General features: G+C 33.6%; 2 long non-coding RNA genes across 2 annotated transcripts; one reads left to right on the top strand and one right to left on the bottom strand.

Annotated features, from left to right (window-relative positions):
* Positions 1-4292: 4292 nt before the first annotated feature.
* On the top strand, positions 4293-10128 carry LOC142345982 (uncharacterized). The gene is made up of 2 exons (XR_012759369.1): positions 4293-4857; positions 9511-10128. It is a non-coding gene; the product is annotated as an uncharacterized LOC142345982 (long non-coding RNA).
* A 1698-nt stretch (positions 10129-11826) lies between these two features.
* LOC142345981 (uncharacterized) lies at positions 11827-15550 on the bottom strand. The gene is made up of 2 exons (XR_012759368.1): positions 15358-15550; positions 11827-12569 (listed from the first exon to the last, which is right to left on the bottom strand). It is a non-coding gene; the product is annotated as an uncharacterized LOC142345981 (long non-coding RNA).
* Positions 15551-17168: the final 1618 nt, after the last annotated feature.

Raw genomic sequence — 17168 nt, 5'->3', positions numbered from 1 at the left:
TCAATTAATTTTCATGGTATTTAAACACTATTTGTAATTCAATGTGACAGGAGTGAGTGAAAAGTCTCATATCAAGAAAAAAAAATCGTACAAAACATCATAAACACCAAACTGGAAGTCCCTGGAGGCTATATTGCTACATGTTTTCGTGCCCAATACACTAGTCACACTTGGTGTAGGCAATATAAGTAAAAAAAACAACTATTGAATAGTTTTTTTTGCAACCGGTCTTTCAAATACGTTATCGCCGGTAAAGTACATATGAAACTTTCTGTTTAGGCCCGAGAGAAAAAATGGTTGAAGGCAAAAAAATTTTTGACTCAATTTTTTAAAGTTTAACTGTGGGTTACCCTCAATAGGAGTGCTGTTCTGCTATAGAACGCTTTTTAAATGGATCGGAAGGCTTACCAAATTGACATTTTACGATTTTCGCCATGTACACATTAAATCAACAAAAAACGTTATTTTATCGCTATGCAAAAGGTAATATCAGCTTTTCTGCCTCCCATACAAGTGTGGTCCAATTCATCGCACTACAGTTAATTGATTTTCATGGTATTTAAACACTATTTGTAATTCAGTGTGACAGGAGTGAGTGAAAAGTCTCATATCAAGAAAAAAAAATCGTACAAAACATCATAAACACCAAACTGGAAGTCCCTGGAGGCTATATTGCTACATGTTTTTGTGCCCGATACACTAGTCACACTTGGTGTAGGCAATATAAGTAAAAAAACAACTATTGAATAGTTTTTTTTGAAACCGATCTTTCAAATACGTTATCGCCGGTAAAGTACATATGAAACTTTCTGTTTAGGCCCGAGAGAAAAATTGGTTTAAGGCAAAAAATTTTTTGACTCAATTTTTTAAAGTTTAACTGTGGGTTACCCTCAGTAGGAGTGCTGTTCTGCTATAGAACGCTTTTTAAATGGATCGGAAGGCTTACCAAATTGACATTTTACGATTTTCGCCATGTACACATTAAATCAACAAAAAACGTTATTTTATCGCTATGCAAAAAGTAATATCAGCTTTTCTGCCTCCCATACAAGTGTGGTCCAATTCATCGCACTACTGTTAATTAATTTTCATGGTATTTATACACTATTTGTAATTCAATGTGACAGGAGTGAGTGAAAAGTCTCATTTCAGGAAAAAAAATGGTACAAAACATCATAAACACCAAACTGGAAGTCCCTGGAGGCTATATTGCTACATGTTTTCGAGCCCAATACACTAGTCATACTTGGTGTAGGCAATATAAGTAAAAAAACAACTATTGAATAATTTTTTTTGAAACCGGTCTTTCAAATACGTTATCGTCGGTAAAGTACATATGAAATTTCTGTTTAGGCCCGAGAGAAAAATTGGTGTAAGGCAAAAAATTTTTTGACTCAAATTTTTAAAGTTCAACTGTGGGTTACCCTCAGTAGGAGTGCTGTTCTGCTATAGAACGCTTTTTAAATGGATCGGAAGGCTTACCAAATTGACATTTTACGATTTTCGCCATGTACACATTAAATCAACAAAAAACGTTATTTTATCGCTATGCAAAAAGTAATATCAGCTTTTCTGCCTCCCATATAAGTGTGGTCCAATTCATCGCACTACTGTTAATTAATTTTCATGGTATTTATACACTATTTGTAATTCAATGTGACAGGAGTGAGTGAAAAGTCTCATTTCAGGAAAAAAAATGGTACAAAACATCATAAACACCAAACTGGAAGTCCCTGGAGGCTATATTTCTACATGTTTTCGTGCCCAATACACTAGTCATAATTGGTGTAGGCAATATAAGTAAAGAAAACAACTATTGAATAATTTTTTTTGAAACCGGTCTTTCAAATACGTTATCGCCGGTAAAGTACATATGAAACTTTCTGTTTAGGCCCGAGAGAAAAATTGGTTTAAGGCAAAAAATTTTTTGACTCAATTTTTTAAAGTTTAACTGTGGGTTACCCTCAGTAGGAGTGCTGTTCTGCTATAGAACGTTTTTTAAATGGATCGGAAGGCTTACCAAATTGACATTTTACGATTTTCGCCATGTACACATTAAATCAACAAAAAACGTTATTTTATCGCTATGCAAAAGGTAATATCGGCTTTTCTGCCTCCCATACAAGTGTGGTCCAATTCATCGCACTACTGTCAATTAATTTTCATGGTATTTAAACACTATTTGTAATTCAATGTGACAGGAGTGAGTGAAAAGTCTCATATCAAGAAAAAAAATCGTACAAAACATCATAAACACCAAACTGGAAGTCCCTGGAGGCTATATTGCTACATGTTTTCGTGCCCAATACACTAGTCACACTTGGTGTAGGCAATATAAGTAAAAAAAACAACTATTGAATAATTTTTTTTGAAACCGGTCTTTCAAATACGTTATCGCCGGTAAAGTACATATGAAACTTTCTGTTTAGGCCCGAGAGAAAAATTGGTTTAAGGCAAAAAATTTTTTGACTCAATTTTTTAAAGTTTAACTGTGGGTTACCCTCAGTAGGAGTGCTGTTCTGCTATAGAACGCTTTTTAAATGGATCGGAAGGCTTACCAAATTGACATTTTACGATTTTCGCCATGTACACATTAAATCAACAAAAAACGTTATTTTATCGCTATGCAAAAAGTAATATCGGCTTTTCTGCCTCCCATACAAGTGTGGTCCAATTCATCGCACTACTGTCAATTAATTTTCATGGTATTTAAACACTATTTGTAATTCAATGTGACAGGAGTGAGTGAAAAGTCTCATATCAAGAAAAAAAATCGTACAAAACATCATAAACACCAAACTGGAAGTCCCTGGAGGCTATATTGCTACATGTTTTCGTGCCCAATACACTAGTCACACTTGGTGTAGGCAATATAAGTAAAAAAAACAACTATTGAATAATTTTCTTTCAAACCGGTCTTTCAAATACGTTATCGCCGGTAAAGTACATATGAAACTTTCTGTTTAGGCCCGAGAGAAAAATTGGTTTAAGGCAAAAAATTTTTTGACTCAATTTTTTAAAGTTTAACTGTGGGTTACCCTCAGTAGGAGTGCTGTTCTGCTATAGAACGCTTTTTAAATGGATCGGAAGGCTTACCAAATTGACATTTTACGATTTTCGCCAGGTACACATTAAATCAACAAAAAACGTTATTTTATCGCTATGCAAAAAATAATATCGGCTTTTCTGCCTCCCATACAAGTGTGGTCCAATTCATCGCACTACTGTTAATTAATTTTCATGGTATTTAAACACTATTTGTAATTCAATGTGACAGGAGTGAGTGAAAAGTCTCATTTCAAGAAAAAAAATCGTACAAAACATCATAAACACCAAACTGGAAGTCCCTGGAGGCTATATTGCTACATGTTTTCGTGCCCAATACACTAGTCACACTTGGTGTAGGCAATATAAGTAAAAAACAACTATTGAATAATTTTTTTTGAAACCGGTCTTTCAAATACGTTATCGCCGGTAAAGTACATATGAAACTTTCTGTTTAGGCCCGAGAGAAAAATTGGTTTAAGGCAAAAAATTTCTTGACTCAATTTTTTAAAGTTTAACTGTGGGTTACCCTCAGTAGGAGTGCTGTTCTGCTATAGAACGCTTTTTAAATGGATCGGAAGGCTTACCAAATTGACATTTTACGATTTTCGCCATGTACACATTAAATCAACAAAAAACGTTATTTTATCGCTATGCAAATAGTAATATCGGCTTTTCTGCCTCCCATACAAGTGTGGTCCAATTCATCGCACTACTTTCAATTAATTTTCATGGTATTTAAACACTATTTGTAATTCAATGTGACAGGAGTGAGTGAAAAGTCTCATATCAAGAAAAAAAAATCGTACAAAACATCATAAACACCAAACTGGAAGTCCCTGGAGGCTATATTGCTACATGTTTTCGTGCCCTATACACTAGTCACACTTGGTGTAGGCAATATAAGTAAAAAAAACAACTATTGAAATGTGCCTGGAATCAGTGAAAAGACTTTTTTCGCCATGTACATATTCAATCAATAAAAACGTTGTTTTATCGCTACACAAAACGTTAAATCAACGTTTCTGATTGTTTTCAAGTTTAAAACTACTAAATTTTTATGACGGTTATCTTGCAAGATCTTGCAAGATTCTTGCAAGATAAACGTCCGGATCTTGCATCTTGCAAGATAAACGTTGTTTGCAAGAGTCTTGCAAGATCTTGCAAGATAAACGTTATTTGCAAGAATCTTGCAAGATCTTACAAGATAACCGTTGGAGTTCGTCTGGGGAACAAATTACATTTTATTTATTTTTCAATATGAAACATTTGCACTTCAAGAACAATGAAATACATTACTCTCAACTCAAATTTATTCTAATTTATCAACCTCTGTTCAAATTATGCACGTGCCTTTGTTAGGTAAGATAATCCCATAAATTTTGCTGACTTCGCGCCAATTCTTTCAAAATTCACACATATTTCGTAAGATTGCCAGTCAAAATTAAATATAGCGCTTTATGCCCAGACAACATCTTGAAATTAGTCGCTTCTATCTAACCGAAATAATTTGTTCCAACTAAATGGTCAAATCAAAGCTCTCCCCTAGCTAATCGACCACACAACAGAAAATTCAACATTATCAACAGGGTCTTCAGTAAATTACTTTTTTCTGCGCTGGTTGTTGAAGACGCGGTACATTATTCGGCGCGAGAATACATGCTCACAAATAACGAAAGCCGACTTTAGAATACAAATGCATAGTTAATTCACCTTGTACAGACTTGAACATCAAATGGGGTTGCGTTTGCCTGGACGAGAAAGTTGCTATCTTGAACGCCATGACCTACAAAAAGTCACCGGGATCATGAGGTATGTTGATCAATCAGTTGAATACAAACCATGCACTGCAATTGGTAAGAACCTCATGCATATTATTCCCGCTATGCAATTCAAACCACATAAAGCAAGTAATGAACCAATTCAGAAAATCCTAATTTAGTCTTAAAGAAGCATGATCAATGCAAAACGACATGAAAAGTGTTTTTATATGTAAATAACAACTCTCAAATTACACTGCAGCCAAATTATTTGATGGTGCAATTAGCCAAAAAGAAACTGAATTTCTAGATACAAGTATCTGAATAGAGGAGTTCCTCGTACTATCAGACTTAATCAAGCATGATGTTTGATTAGAAGTCAAATGAAAGCTTGCTGAATTTGCAAAGTTTTGTCACCATTGAATTTCTTGTTGGTGTTGACTGCACTATGGGTTTAGAGGAACGCTTTATTCAAACAAGTAAATGTCCTCTGCATACATTCTAAAAAAAGTCATCAACAAACTCACTTAACTTGAAAGCTGCTTCAAAATCTGCAATATACCAGCTTCGCATAAGCAACCAAAAAACAATATAGGTTTGCCTTTCGAAGCACCCTTTGGTAGATCAATTAACACCCCGTTAAGAAATGTATCCATGGCCCCAAATTCGTCAAATCTCTTATATGAGAAATAAAAAAACTTCTCAGATGAAGGAACTGCGCTGTCCGAAGCAAATCCGCGCAAAAAATTTTGGCAAAAAGTTGTTGCAGTGATTTTTTAAAAAAAGAGCGTGGTATGATTAGTGCAACATGAGACGCACATAAACGAGAGGCAGAAAAAGAACAACGGACGCGGAATCTTAATTCATCTGATCAACCAAAGCATACCGGCAAATCCCACAAACAGAAAAAGCGATGCACGCGAAGCTAGCACAAAACCTAACAGGTTAGAGGCGAAAGATTGTGGAAGACCTCTATGAACAATTGGCAGCTGGTTCCACGATCGAAGATAGAAACCACTCAATTTTGCAGATAAAAGTTCCCGGAAAATTGGCACTTTTCATCAATGATAGCGCTCACGTAAAATTTGGAATCAGCGGAAGGCAAAAATTTTCTTTAAAGTTTCTGCCGATTAAGAGGGACACCGAAATAAAAAAGCCGAGAAAAAATAATCCAAGCAATAAATATTTCGCCCGAAAACAGTAAGGAGATGGGAAAGTAAAACACAAAAAGCTTGATGACTACGAGGTCCAGTGGCCATAAAGGACGTATTTCGTTTTTTTGGTATTACTGAGTATATATCATCTTCGCCAAAATTGAACAGACAAACGCTTGCTAAAAACGTTGAAAACTTCCAGCACAACTCTGTTCCAGCACTTTTGATTGGAGGAACATTTCCAGACACCTTGAACCAAAAACAATCACATAGTAGCTTCTCCTCAACCATTGGTGAAGTATCACCAACCGCCCAACAAATCCGAATACTATACCATCAGCGCGATACGAACACGGAGAACTTACCCTCACTTTCGTTGGGCGAAGATTTGATTTTTGACGATTTTTAAACTGCTATTCGAAAACACCTTAAACTATTGTTTATAACTAGCTATTCGTGACCAGTAAAAATATTGTTGATACTTCTTAACCAGAGAAATTTTTAAGTGTTAGTTAATATGTTTCTATCAAAATCTCACATTGTGTTCATTTTAGTTCAAAAAACAGGGGTAGGTTATACTTGAATTATATGCAGTAAAATCCCATAGTTGTTCTGTTTAGTTCAATTTTTTAACCCCTAATTTGACCCATTTCAATGCCAATTCCGTTATTTTCAATATCATTGTTCAATTCTGATGATTTACCGCAAACACACACATATATTCAGGAGTCAAACTATTGGTGTTCAGAGAATGCGCAATTGATTATATCTTTTTTGATGAATATATAATGATTTTAACGGTTTCGACACCACTTTCTTGCACAACATAATTGAAATTTAAGTTATTCGTCTATTTCCGTTTATGCCCCTGGACTTAGATTTTATGGATAATGAAAGTTGATATCTAATTGTTTTCATTATCTGAAATTATTGCTTTTGCAAAAAAAGAAGCTTATGTATTGACTTTGCTGTTTCTGTTCTTTTTCTCTACCTATTAGGGAGTGTCATTAAGTACTTGCCCCATTTTCTAATCCTTTTTTTGTTTCTATAGATAAGGTTTTTTAGGCTATTTTGGCATTGCTTTAATCATTCTTTTTAAATTGAGGTAGAAACATTTTTTGTTCCTACACCATTTATTTATGAAACCAATTAAACCCTTAATTTGACCGATTTTGATGCGAATTCTATTATCGTCAAAATCATTGTTCAGTTCCCATGATTTGACCGCAAATGCAAACATATGTTTTCTTTTGGTCAAAAAGAAATTTTTGAGCTGATTTCAATTGATAGCTAAAGTTTTCCATGACTTCGAAGTCAAATGAACTTATCTTTGTAGTTTGATCTTTTTTGTGTATTCCTTACCTAGTCTCATTAATTACAGGTCGCATATCTATTTTTCCGAGTTTAATAGAACAGGAACAATTGAAGACCTCTAATGCTTTTAGTGCATCGTTTATTGTTGTGACGGCTTCAAAAACCGGTTCTCAAAAAAATTTGTTTTTAATTTTTGATTTTTTTATCTTTATTTGTCGTTCTTTCTCTAAAAGCCGTATGACATGTTTGGAATATTGATACATCTCAATAATTTGGAAGAAATAAAAGAATTTATTCATTGACTTCAGTTAGTATCTAATATTCTTATGGCTTTGAAATTACTTGTTTTCGAAAAAAAATTTTTTTAACTTTGCTTCTTTTGTTTTTTTTTATTTCTACTTGTTCATTAGTCTCCTTATTCAGTGATCAAATGTCAAACTATTGGTGTTCAGGGAATGCCAAATTGATTATATCTTGTTTTTACTGTATAGATCATGATTTGAACGGCTTTGACACCACCACTTTCTTGCACAATATAACTGAAATTTTGTTTTTCGTCTATTTTTGACGTTTGTGTTCCTGGACTTAGATTTTATGGATAATGACAGGTGATATCTAATTATTTTCTTTATTTGAAAATGTTGGTTTTGCAGCGTATGTTAACTTTGCTCTTTTTGTTCGTTTACTCTACCTATTAACGAGTCTCATTGAGTACTTGCCCCATTTTCTAGTACCTTTTGATTTCTATAGTTCAGGTTTTTTATGATAAATTAGCTTTGCTTTAAGTATTCTTTTTAAATTGAGGTTGAAACAGTTTTTTTATTCGAACACCATTTGTTTTTGAACAATGTTTGAATTTTTGAAAGTGTTCGATCTTTCTCTCATTTGGTAGACAATTAAGACAAAAAAGTGGACGATAGAAGTCAGTACAATTATATGCAAGCGCAGATTACCGAGTCTCCTTGTTTAATTTCTTTATTTTACAACAACTTTTCGTCTGACGGTTGTGACTTTTTGTCTTGACAAACCTTGAAAATCTGATAACACCCGTATTACGTCACTGGGAATTTCTCTAAGATTTTTACAAGTCTCTAAGTATGCCAATCACCGTAACCGCCGAGGAGACCTTACTTCGGGGTGCGGACCAAGCGACAGACCAATCAGGTTAAATAGATAATCCAGCAACAACATGGTAGGTAAATATTAGTTGCTCCCGAAAAACTACCTCAAAATTATATTCTAATGACTCTTTTCTGCTCTGTTTGTTTGAACTTTTGTGATCAATTATTTAACCAATTCAGGCACTACGTGAAAATCTCAAGACGTATCATTATAGAACTTTTCGTGACATAATTTTTTTTATAAGAGCTCGAACAAATACTACAGGAGAGATATTTAGAAGATCTTATTGCGATCTTGTCACAGTTCTTAAGTCAGATCTTACGCATACTTTGAGCTTAATAGAAAGTGTTCAAAATTCAAGCGGAAAAAGAAGCGCTAGATTGAGCTCAAGAATTTTCAAGCACAAATCTAAAGAATTTATAAGTAACCAAATCGCAAAGTTTGGTCATGTTTAATAAAAGAAGTTAGCTCTGCTCAATGTGAAAACGGAACTAAGAAACTAATTTTTCACAAGATATTTTTGTGAAGTTTTTCAACTATTCTTGAAGGTTCAAGATTTTCGAAAAAGTTTTGCAATTAAAACCCTTTAAAATTTAAGTGAAATCCAGCGGCCATCATGACAATCAACACAACTTAAGAAAATATTTAAACAGTATCAAAAACAAAAGATTAAACCAAAAAGGGAGCGTGAACAGTTTTTTATTTCCCTTTTAAGGACGGTTTTTCATGAATTAAATAAAAATTTTAGAGCTTGAAACTCTTCAATACGGTGTCTTGATTACTTCCACAGTGCTGTTATTTTGCATTAATGAAGATTCTGAAATACTTAAAAGTTGGTCTTGAAAATTGGTTTTGGCTTTCTTATATCTTATTTCGTTTTCTCAAATTTACGATTTGTTTACCCCCGATTTCTTTAAAATCAAATTTACAATCCGGACAATTTAAAATTATTCCAAGTTTGAGTTTAAGAAATTCTACATTTATCAGAAACTGGCAAACTCGAACGGTCTTATAACATTGTGAAGATTTTGTGTTAATTTTTAGACGACAAAATGTTTTCGAACTTTCGTTTGCGTGTCCTAATGTTTCTAATTGTTGCTCTTATTTCAAAAAAGCATGCGCTAGGGGATGAAGAGTTTTGGCCAGAAGAGGTCGAGCAAAGAGCGCCAATAGGATCTCAAAACGATGTTCATTTCAAATTCAGGCCTGGATTTGGAAAGTACAAGCGGAAAATAAGCAACGGTTTTGATGACTGGCTTCAAACTTCATGATCCAAAAACGCTGTTTAAATATCAACGTCCAAGGTAGAGGTCTCAGACGGAAAATCGATATGTCCAGACCGAAATGAACGCACAAGGGGGTGTCGTGCGTTCAAATTTACAGTCTGGAAACCCGGAAGAACGCACGAAAGTCTGGACATAAACACACAAATGGGATGATGAACGCACGAAAGTCAGAACATGAGCGCACGAAAATCTGGACGTAGGTACTTTCCGTCTGGGACGGTCTGGGCATAGACACTGTCCGTCTGGACACGTCGACTTTCCATCTGGAACCTCAACCTGGGCTTACACAAATTTTCATGAAATTGTAACATTTTGTCGGACAAAGTTTCTGTTTTTGTATGAAAAAAAAAACGTTTTGATTAAAGCAGTGAACAGAACAATCATCAAAATAATAAATTAAAAGTATTTGCCTGTTATTCACAACTGAATTGATTTTTTTGCTAGCAACAGTTTTCTATTTACGAATTTACGAGACTCCCCACCCCCCGATTTTCCTTAAAGCTTAAAGCCGTGAGTAGGCGAATGAGTGAGTGGGTGAGTGAGTATCAACAGCGTTCATTTTTGCAATGGTAATAGCACAGCAATTAGATAAAAAGATAGTTACTTATGCTCAAAGCAGAGATATGTTCTCAATGCTTCCGATATAAAAGATAAAATAGTACTAATTAATAAATTATAGTTTTTCATAAACATTGTGGTAATATTTATTTTGAGAGGAAATTTAAACATTTAACTCTTGTTGTTACCAATCGAAGCATAAAACTGAGTTTTTCAAGCAGATAACACATTTTACTGTTTTTACTTCTGCTATGAAACTTTTAGATTAATGTGCGTTTAATTTTTTTTTTCATATTTTCTTAAGCAAAAGCAACTGTTTCATATTGCCTATTTATGGAAATTATTCAACTAAAAATTCAACAACTAGAGTTTTTTTGTACTAAAGCGCCTAAAAAATTACAGTTTCATTGCAGTTTCATTACAGTTTCATTACAGTTTCATTACACACACACACACACACACACACACACACACACACGCACGCACACGCACATACTCACATTCTCTCTCTCTCTCTCTCACTCATTCTACATTGAACTATTTTTCCGTCAAAAACGGTTAAGTTTCAATGAATTGTCTAGCTATTTGTTTAATATTTAATGAATTATTCCACGTTTTTGAAACTTTGGTTCTTCAATGTCTCTAACATTTTTTGCAAAGATTTTCATGTCTGAAGAAAATTATTTCATTCTTCTTTTTAGTTTCAACAAAGTTCGTTTTTCTCGTTCGTTTTCTCGTCTGATTCTTATCTTGTCTACTTACAATTGGCCACTGTTCTGCTTTGTTTGACAATTGGTAACTGTTGTGTCCGTTGTGAAAATTACAAATTATAAGTTTTTAAAATTTTGTGCTAAAAGTTTTGAATTTTGATGGTATTTTTGACATCTGCTTAGTATAGTTTCAGCCATTCGTTTAGCTTGAGATCATCTGTCGTTTAATTTTGATGGCAATTTTTCCCACAAATGAAAAGAAAAATGTTGCCAGAATAAACATCATTTTTCGTCTCGGGACAACAACACACTGAATGAAGGCAATTTAATTACCATAAAATAAACCTTAAAGACCTTAAAATATTTCCTTTGCCTCGTCTACTTCTGAGTTAGGTATAATAATAAAGTTATAAGTTAATGCTAAAATTGCATGGTATAAAAAGCTATAGTGAACGGCCAAAGTAAATTAGCACCACCTTATTTCACGAAGTAAAAATTCAATTTTTGGGGCAACATTGCTCAAATTTAAAATCAATTTCCGTAAACATCTTTTACACTATTGATTCTCTACACTAATCCTCTCATCTACCTATAGGATTTAAGTAAAACGAAATGTTCCTTTACGAGAAATCCCAATGTAAAGTTGATGAGTTCCATTCATGTTTCACAGTTAAAGAAAGTTGTCACATGATCATAGTTTATTCACATCTTTTCTCTCTCAAATGTTTAACACAAATGCAAACCTAGTAACATTGCCTCAAACAGTGAATTTTTACTAGGGGAGTAATTTTTTATTAGACAAAAATTTTCAGTGAAACCAAAGTTTTATGTTGGTTCTTTTGTGGCTAACCAGTATGGAGGAAACATAAAAAACTGATTCTTTCTTTATCTTAATTTATTCATCATTGACATCTATACTATCATGCAATATGTCATGAAAAATGAGCGCATACAAAATTCTAAAAATTACTATTCATATTCTGGTTGGAATTTTCCAAATAGTGGAATTTTTGAAGTCTTCGTAGGAATTTTTGCTGGAATTTTAACTTTGTCAAAATAGCTGTATTTGGAATTGTTGGTATTTTGGCACTGCTCCAATTTTAGCCCAAAATTTCGTTGGAATCGTTGAAATGCTCTAATCAGTGCCTCATTTCCGTTTTGATGAAAATTTAGTTTGAACTCTTTTCAGTGCTACCGTTGACGTGACGAGTAAACAACACTCGGCAATTTGTTGCTTCGTTTAACCCCGCCATTGTAACGACCACTGTTTCCAAAATCGTGCGGTGACGAACGATATCCCATTAACGCATGATAACTCCGACGTTTTTCAAGTCCTCTCGCGATCGCGAAAGCTCCCGAATTTGTCATTTGTAAAGTTATGACAACAGTAAGCAGTATATAAATCGAACACCATAAGATAAATTTCTGGGCCATTTTGGTAACTGGGACTGAAAATTGTTCTACTTTTGGAAGAAATAATTTAAAGGAAATAGCGAAAGAAAAAAGCAAATAAACAAATTGTACGGCCAATAGAGTGCTTCCAATGTTTATGATGGTATAATGAAATATTTTTATGTTGTTTTGTTTGCAGTAGACGGTGACATGTAGGAAATTTCCGCTCTGGTTTTTTAAAGTATGCTCTGGGGTCCAAACTTTGGATCTAAACCCCCCCCCCCCCACCCCACCCCCTTCTTTAGTATCTTAGATTGCACATAGCTTTTACGCCCCAGGCGCCGATTCGTAAATGGGAGTCATAAAAACTCTGATGGTGGGGGGGGGGGGGGGGGGGGGGGTGATTTATGTCAAACTTTTGTTTTTTTCCCCTGACATTGAAAAAGCTCAAAAGTTAGTAAGATGACTCATTTCGAATGAAAAAGCAACATTAGCAGACAGACGGTATTTGTTACACAAAAGTTCGGGTTTGCCTAGTAGTATGCTAAAAGAGCATCATTGATAACTTATCTTTTGAAAATTTCATTTAAGATAACGCCTCTATAATAGACATTTGTTTATTTTGTCGGATATAATTTGACAAAAATATAGATCCCGGAAGCGTAATTTTGGAATCTATCCAATTTTTCTCACCCACTTCACTTGGAGAGAAAAGTATAATCAAATTTCTCTCTACATTTTTTTTTACTTTTTTCTTTCATTTTCTTCACATTGAATAGTTCCGGTGTTAGTTTTGTTAACGTAATCTTTTCTGTCAACGGAAGAGAGTGTTACATATTTTTTATGGCAAAATAATGATCAGAGAAAAATACGGCTGATAAAAAATTACCATCATGTTTTTTCACATTGAAGCTTTTAAATTTTCTAAGCATATGTGATTGCACTTAAAATTATTGATAGAATTAAGAAGATACGGGTATTCTTTTACTTTGGTAGTTTTTGGCTTCTAGAATGATAGTACGTCTTATCAAAATCCTAACAATTTTCAAACAAAAATCAACGGAAACCTATAAGGGTGTGAAAACAAAAAAAATTGGGTGACGGTCTCTTTTAAAATATTGAAACTTTAATCCATTGCTTTTTGAGTCATAATATTAGCCCTTTTACTTCGGAAAAAATTATGGATGGTATTTCGCTTTAAATTGGTCAAAATTGTTTCTGTATAAACACACATTAGTTGACCAATAGAAGTAGAAGTTTTGAAACAATTTTTTATCCAGTGATCAAACTTAGGAACTGAAATTTTTCTCCGCTCATTGAGTTCTTGCTTTTTTTGCCCATTTGGAAATTAAAATTGAGGCCCAAAAGGCTACTTTTCAGAACCAAAAAAAGTCTAAGCATTATGTCTGCATGTCTAAGCTTGTCTCCATGTCATAAATAAAAAGTTGTAAAACTCTTCAAACATTGTGTTCAAAGAAACTGATTTCAAAAACTTCTCATCAAAAATCACCAGACCTCCCGACAATCGAAAAAATATAGAAGTACCTTCTCCGAACAACCTCCGCAAGCAAAGTGTGGAAAATTGATATTTCTTAGCTTGAAATGTTGAAATGTTATTAAAAACTCGAAGACCGAAAACCTCAGTAACAACTGCATCGTATTTTTTTTCTTAAAGTTGAACAAATTGTACTAAAAAATATGTTCAAGGTTTTTGCGTTTTTAATAACTTAAAGGTGCAGTAAATTTTAGTGATAATGTTTACAGAAAAAAAACACATCGGAACAATGAAACAAATGAAATCTTTCTTACTGCTGAAAAATTTGAAGGTACAGTTAAAAATTGTCTGCTAGAACAGAACTTTTTTTAGAACGCTTGTTTGTAATCAGCATTTTTTCTTCTTAAAATAACCGTTAACAAAGTACTTTTATGAGCAAAAATTTTTTATTCAAAATGTACGTTTGACAAAACATACACCAATTTTAATGTCGTTGTTTTACAATTTTCTTCATTTCTTCATTTGTTGATATTATGGTCGTATACCTAACTAGGAAACTTCTGAGGCATGTTTATTACTGGTTTCAAACCGTATTCCAAAAAGCCGCTTTTCAGACATTTTTTGATATCTGGAAATGATCTTTTCGAACTGATCAAAGGGGGCTGTGGGGGACTGTAAGCCACTTTTAAATGGACAATGCAGATCTGTCTTTATTTCTAGCTATTTTTGTCCAATGGAGCAATTATAACTAATCTAACTATAGAGCAAAATAAGCACTGATATCTTCAAATTTTGTATCATCTATGTTGATAGTGGATTGTAATCGAGAGCAGGGGCATAAACTTAACTTATTGGACTATTTGGGGGTCCATACACTTTTTATTGGTATTTGTTGTTCTCAATAATCAGTTTTTAGTTTACTTGAGATTCAAAGCAAATGCGTACAACAAAGAAATTTTTTTTGTAAATATTGTTTCTAAAAATTACAGTTCCAGTGAGAAAATATAGTTGCTTAATTATGTTGTTTTTGCTGTAAACGTGTTCAAGTTTCATGATAAGTTTCAGCCTCAAAAATTAGTAATTTTACAGCAAATTTTTGACATTATGTTAAAAAATTTTTAATCCTGTTGATTTTTTAAACAAAAATTTGCGACTAAATTTTAACAAAAAAAAATGCAATTCTTCAATATATTACTCCTCTCTAGTTTTCTTTTAAATAACAAAAACTGTTTAGTGTGCATCCTAGACAGCTAGTTATTTAAATTCTCTAATTATTTTCTGAAGTTTCAACTTTTGATTATGACTTATTTTTGCGTTGTTGCAAATAACTTTATAAGCTATGGATGCGCAGACTCAGTTGACGCTCTTTGTTGTCGAGAAGTCAAAAATTAAAAGCTAAGTAGACAATTGTTTTGTGGTGACATGAAAGATTCATAGGAAATTAACAACAGCAGCAGTATTTGCGCAAAATCTTTTCAAGTTCAGTAAAATTATGTCAGTAGGATTGAGGTAGTTTTTTACCTTAAGTTTTTGTAAAATTTAAAGCAGCGTGATCCCTACTTTGAAGCTAAATAAAATTTACAGCCTCGACACTAATATTTGAAAACAGTGCAAATATTGTTGAAAATGCAATTTATTAAATTAGTTGCTGAGTGCAAAAATCGATTTGTGAATATGTTATACGCGCCTGGTGAAAATGGAAGGAGGCTTCAAAAAAGACGCGAGGTAAGTAAGAACTATTCCCACTGTGATTTGATGGCTATAATTGGCAACCAATCAATTCTCACTGAGGCCTGTCAAAAAAACAAGCATGAAATTGAGAGCCAATTATGTCTATTCATGCCTACAAATTTGCTAAAAATGGTGTAAGAATACTGCTCATGCTTTTAATCTAAAGAAAAAACGAAGGCACTTTAATGTAACCAAACATTCTGTGAACATTTTGTGGGGCTTAAATTTATGCGGATTGTTTTGCGGATTATGTGTATTGTACACAAAATATTAAAAAAAAACAACAAAAAATATGCTAATATGAAAATAAATTTAAGTTTGATTTAAAGGGCGCTCATTGGAATAAGCTAGTTGAGCTGTTTGAACGATGTAGAAGTAAATGAAAAACAATTAAGTAGCATAACGTTTGTTTATAAGGTACTAGTAAGGTGTCTCACTGGTCACGCAACATAAAGGGGGTATTTGGATAAATCTGGGTTTGCAACGGGGGGGGGGGGGGGGGGGCTGGGAGACAAAATTTTTTTTCGAAAATTTGTTAATTTTTCGGTGTTTCATCCAACATTGTCACAAAAACGCCCAATATCAAACAAAATTTCGCACAACCCCCTTGAAAATCCAGTAACACCCAAATGTCCTCCCCCATCATTGAAAAAGAAAGCCTCATCACAAGTGAGCCTCATCAATGGAAAAAAAAGATTAAAGAAGATTTTTTAAATTGAGAAAAAATTCAAAAACTTTGGAATTTTCAAATTGCGTTAAAAACAATTTGTGCCGGTTTTCACGTTTCAAAGATGTTTTTGTTGACCTCATCTTAAATGGTGAGCCTCATTATCAAAAAGACTTTGAAAAATTTTCTAAAACATCAAAAACTTTTGAGTCTGTGAAGTGTCTGGAATGCTTTTTTGTGCCCTTTTGTAGATCTCGTTTTTTTGGTGATCCAAATGCATCGGCTGAGCCTCAACGTTGATCTTGTTTTTTCCCACGTGTATACAATATATATCAGATTTTTGAACAAAAACTTAATCATAAATCAATTACTTTATCAATTAGTTGAGAGAGTGCTGAGTATTTGCTATTTTTCCCAAATCTGTTGCCACCAGTCAGCCTGAGGAAAACTTTTTTTCTCCAATTACTTAATTAAGAATGTGAACAGACTATAGAAATAAGTGATTAGGTGAAAGGTTGTTGTTGTTGTTGTTGTTATTGGAATGAAAAGAGTCAGAAATCCATTTTTCGAATTATCTTTTTACAAGGAATAACTACAATAGTCGCTACCAGAAATCATTCTACTTGTTTAGTTGTCCTATTCGATTGTGATTTTACAAAATAAACTATGTCAGAGAATAAAGACGGTTATTTTTTATACTTTGCTCCTGAAATTTCCTGCACAGCAAAACGTTTTGTAGTTGCCTCAGAAAGAACGCACGACACCACTGGAGCATATATAACAGTAAATATTTTCAGAACGGTATAACAACCTAGAGCAAAGCTGAGGCATTGAAAGCAATTGCAACCAAAAAACTAGTGATTCCACTTTCATAAAGAGAATTAAATGCGTGTTAGCTGAGTTTCAACAATTGAATCGAATTCACTTTGTGAAA

Source organism: Convolutriloba macropyga, chromosome 9, assembly GCF_964194025.1.
Source record: "Convolutriloba macropyga chromosome 9, txConMacr16.3, whole genome shotgun sequence".
NCBI lineage: Eukaryota > Metazoa > Xenacoelomorpha > Acoela > Convolutidae > Convolutriloba > Convolutriloba macropyga.
This window is presented reverse-complemented; position numbering and strand designations above follow the sequence as displayed.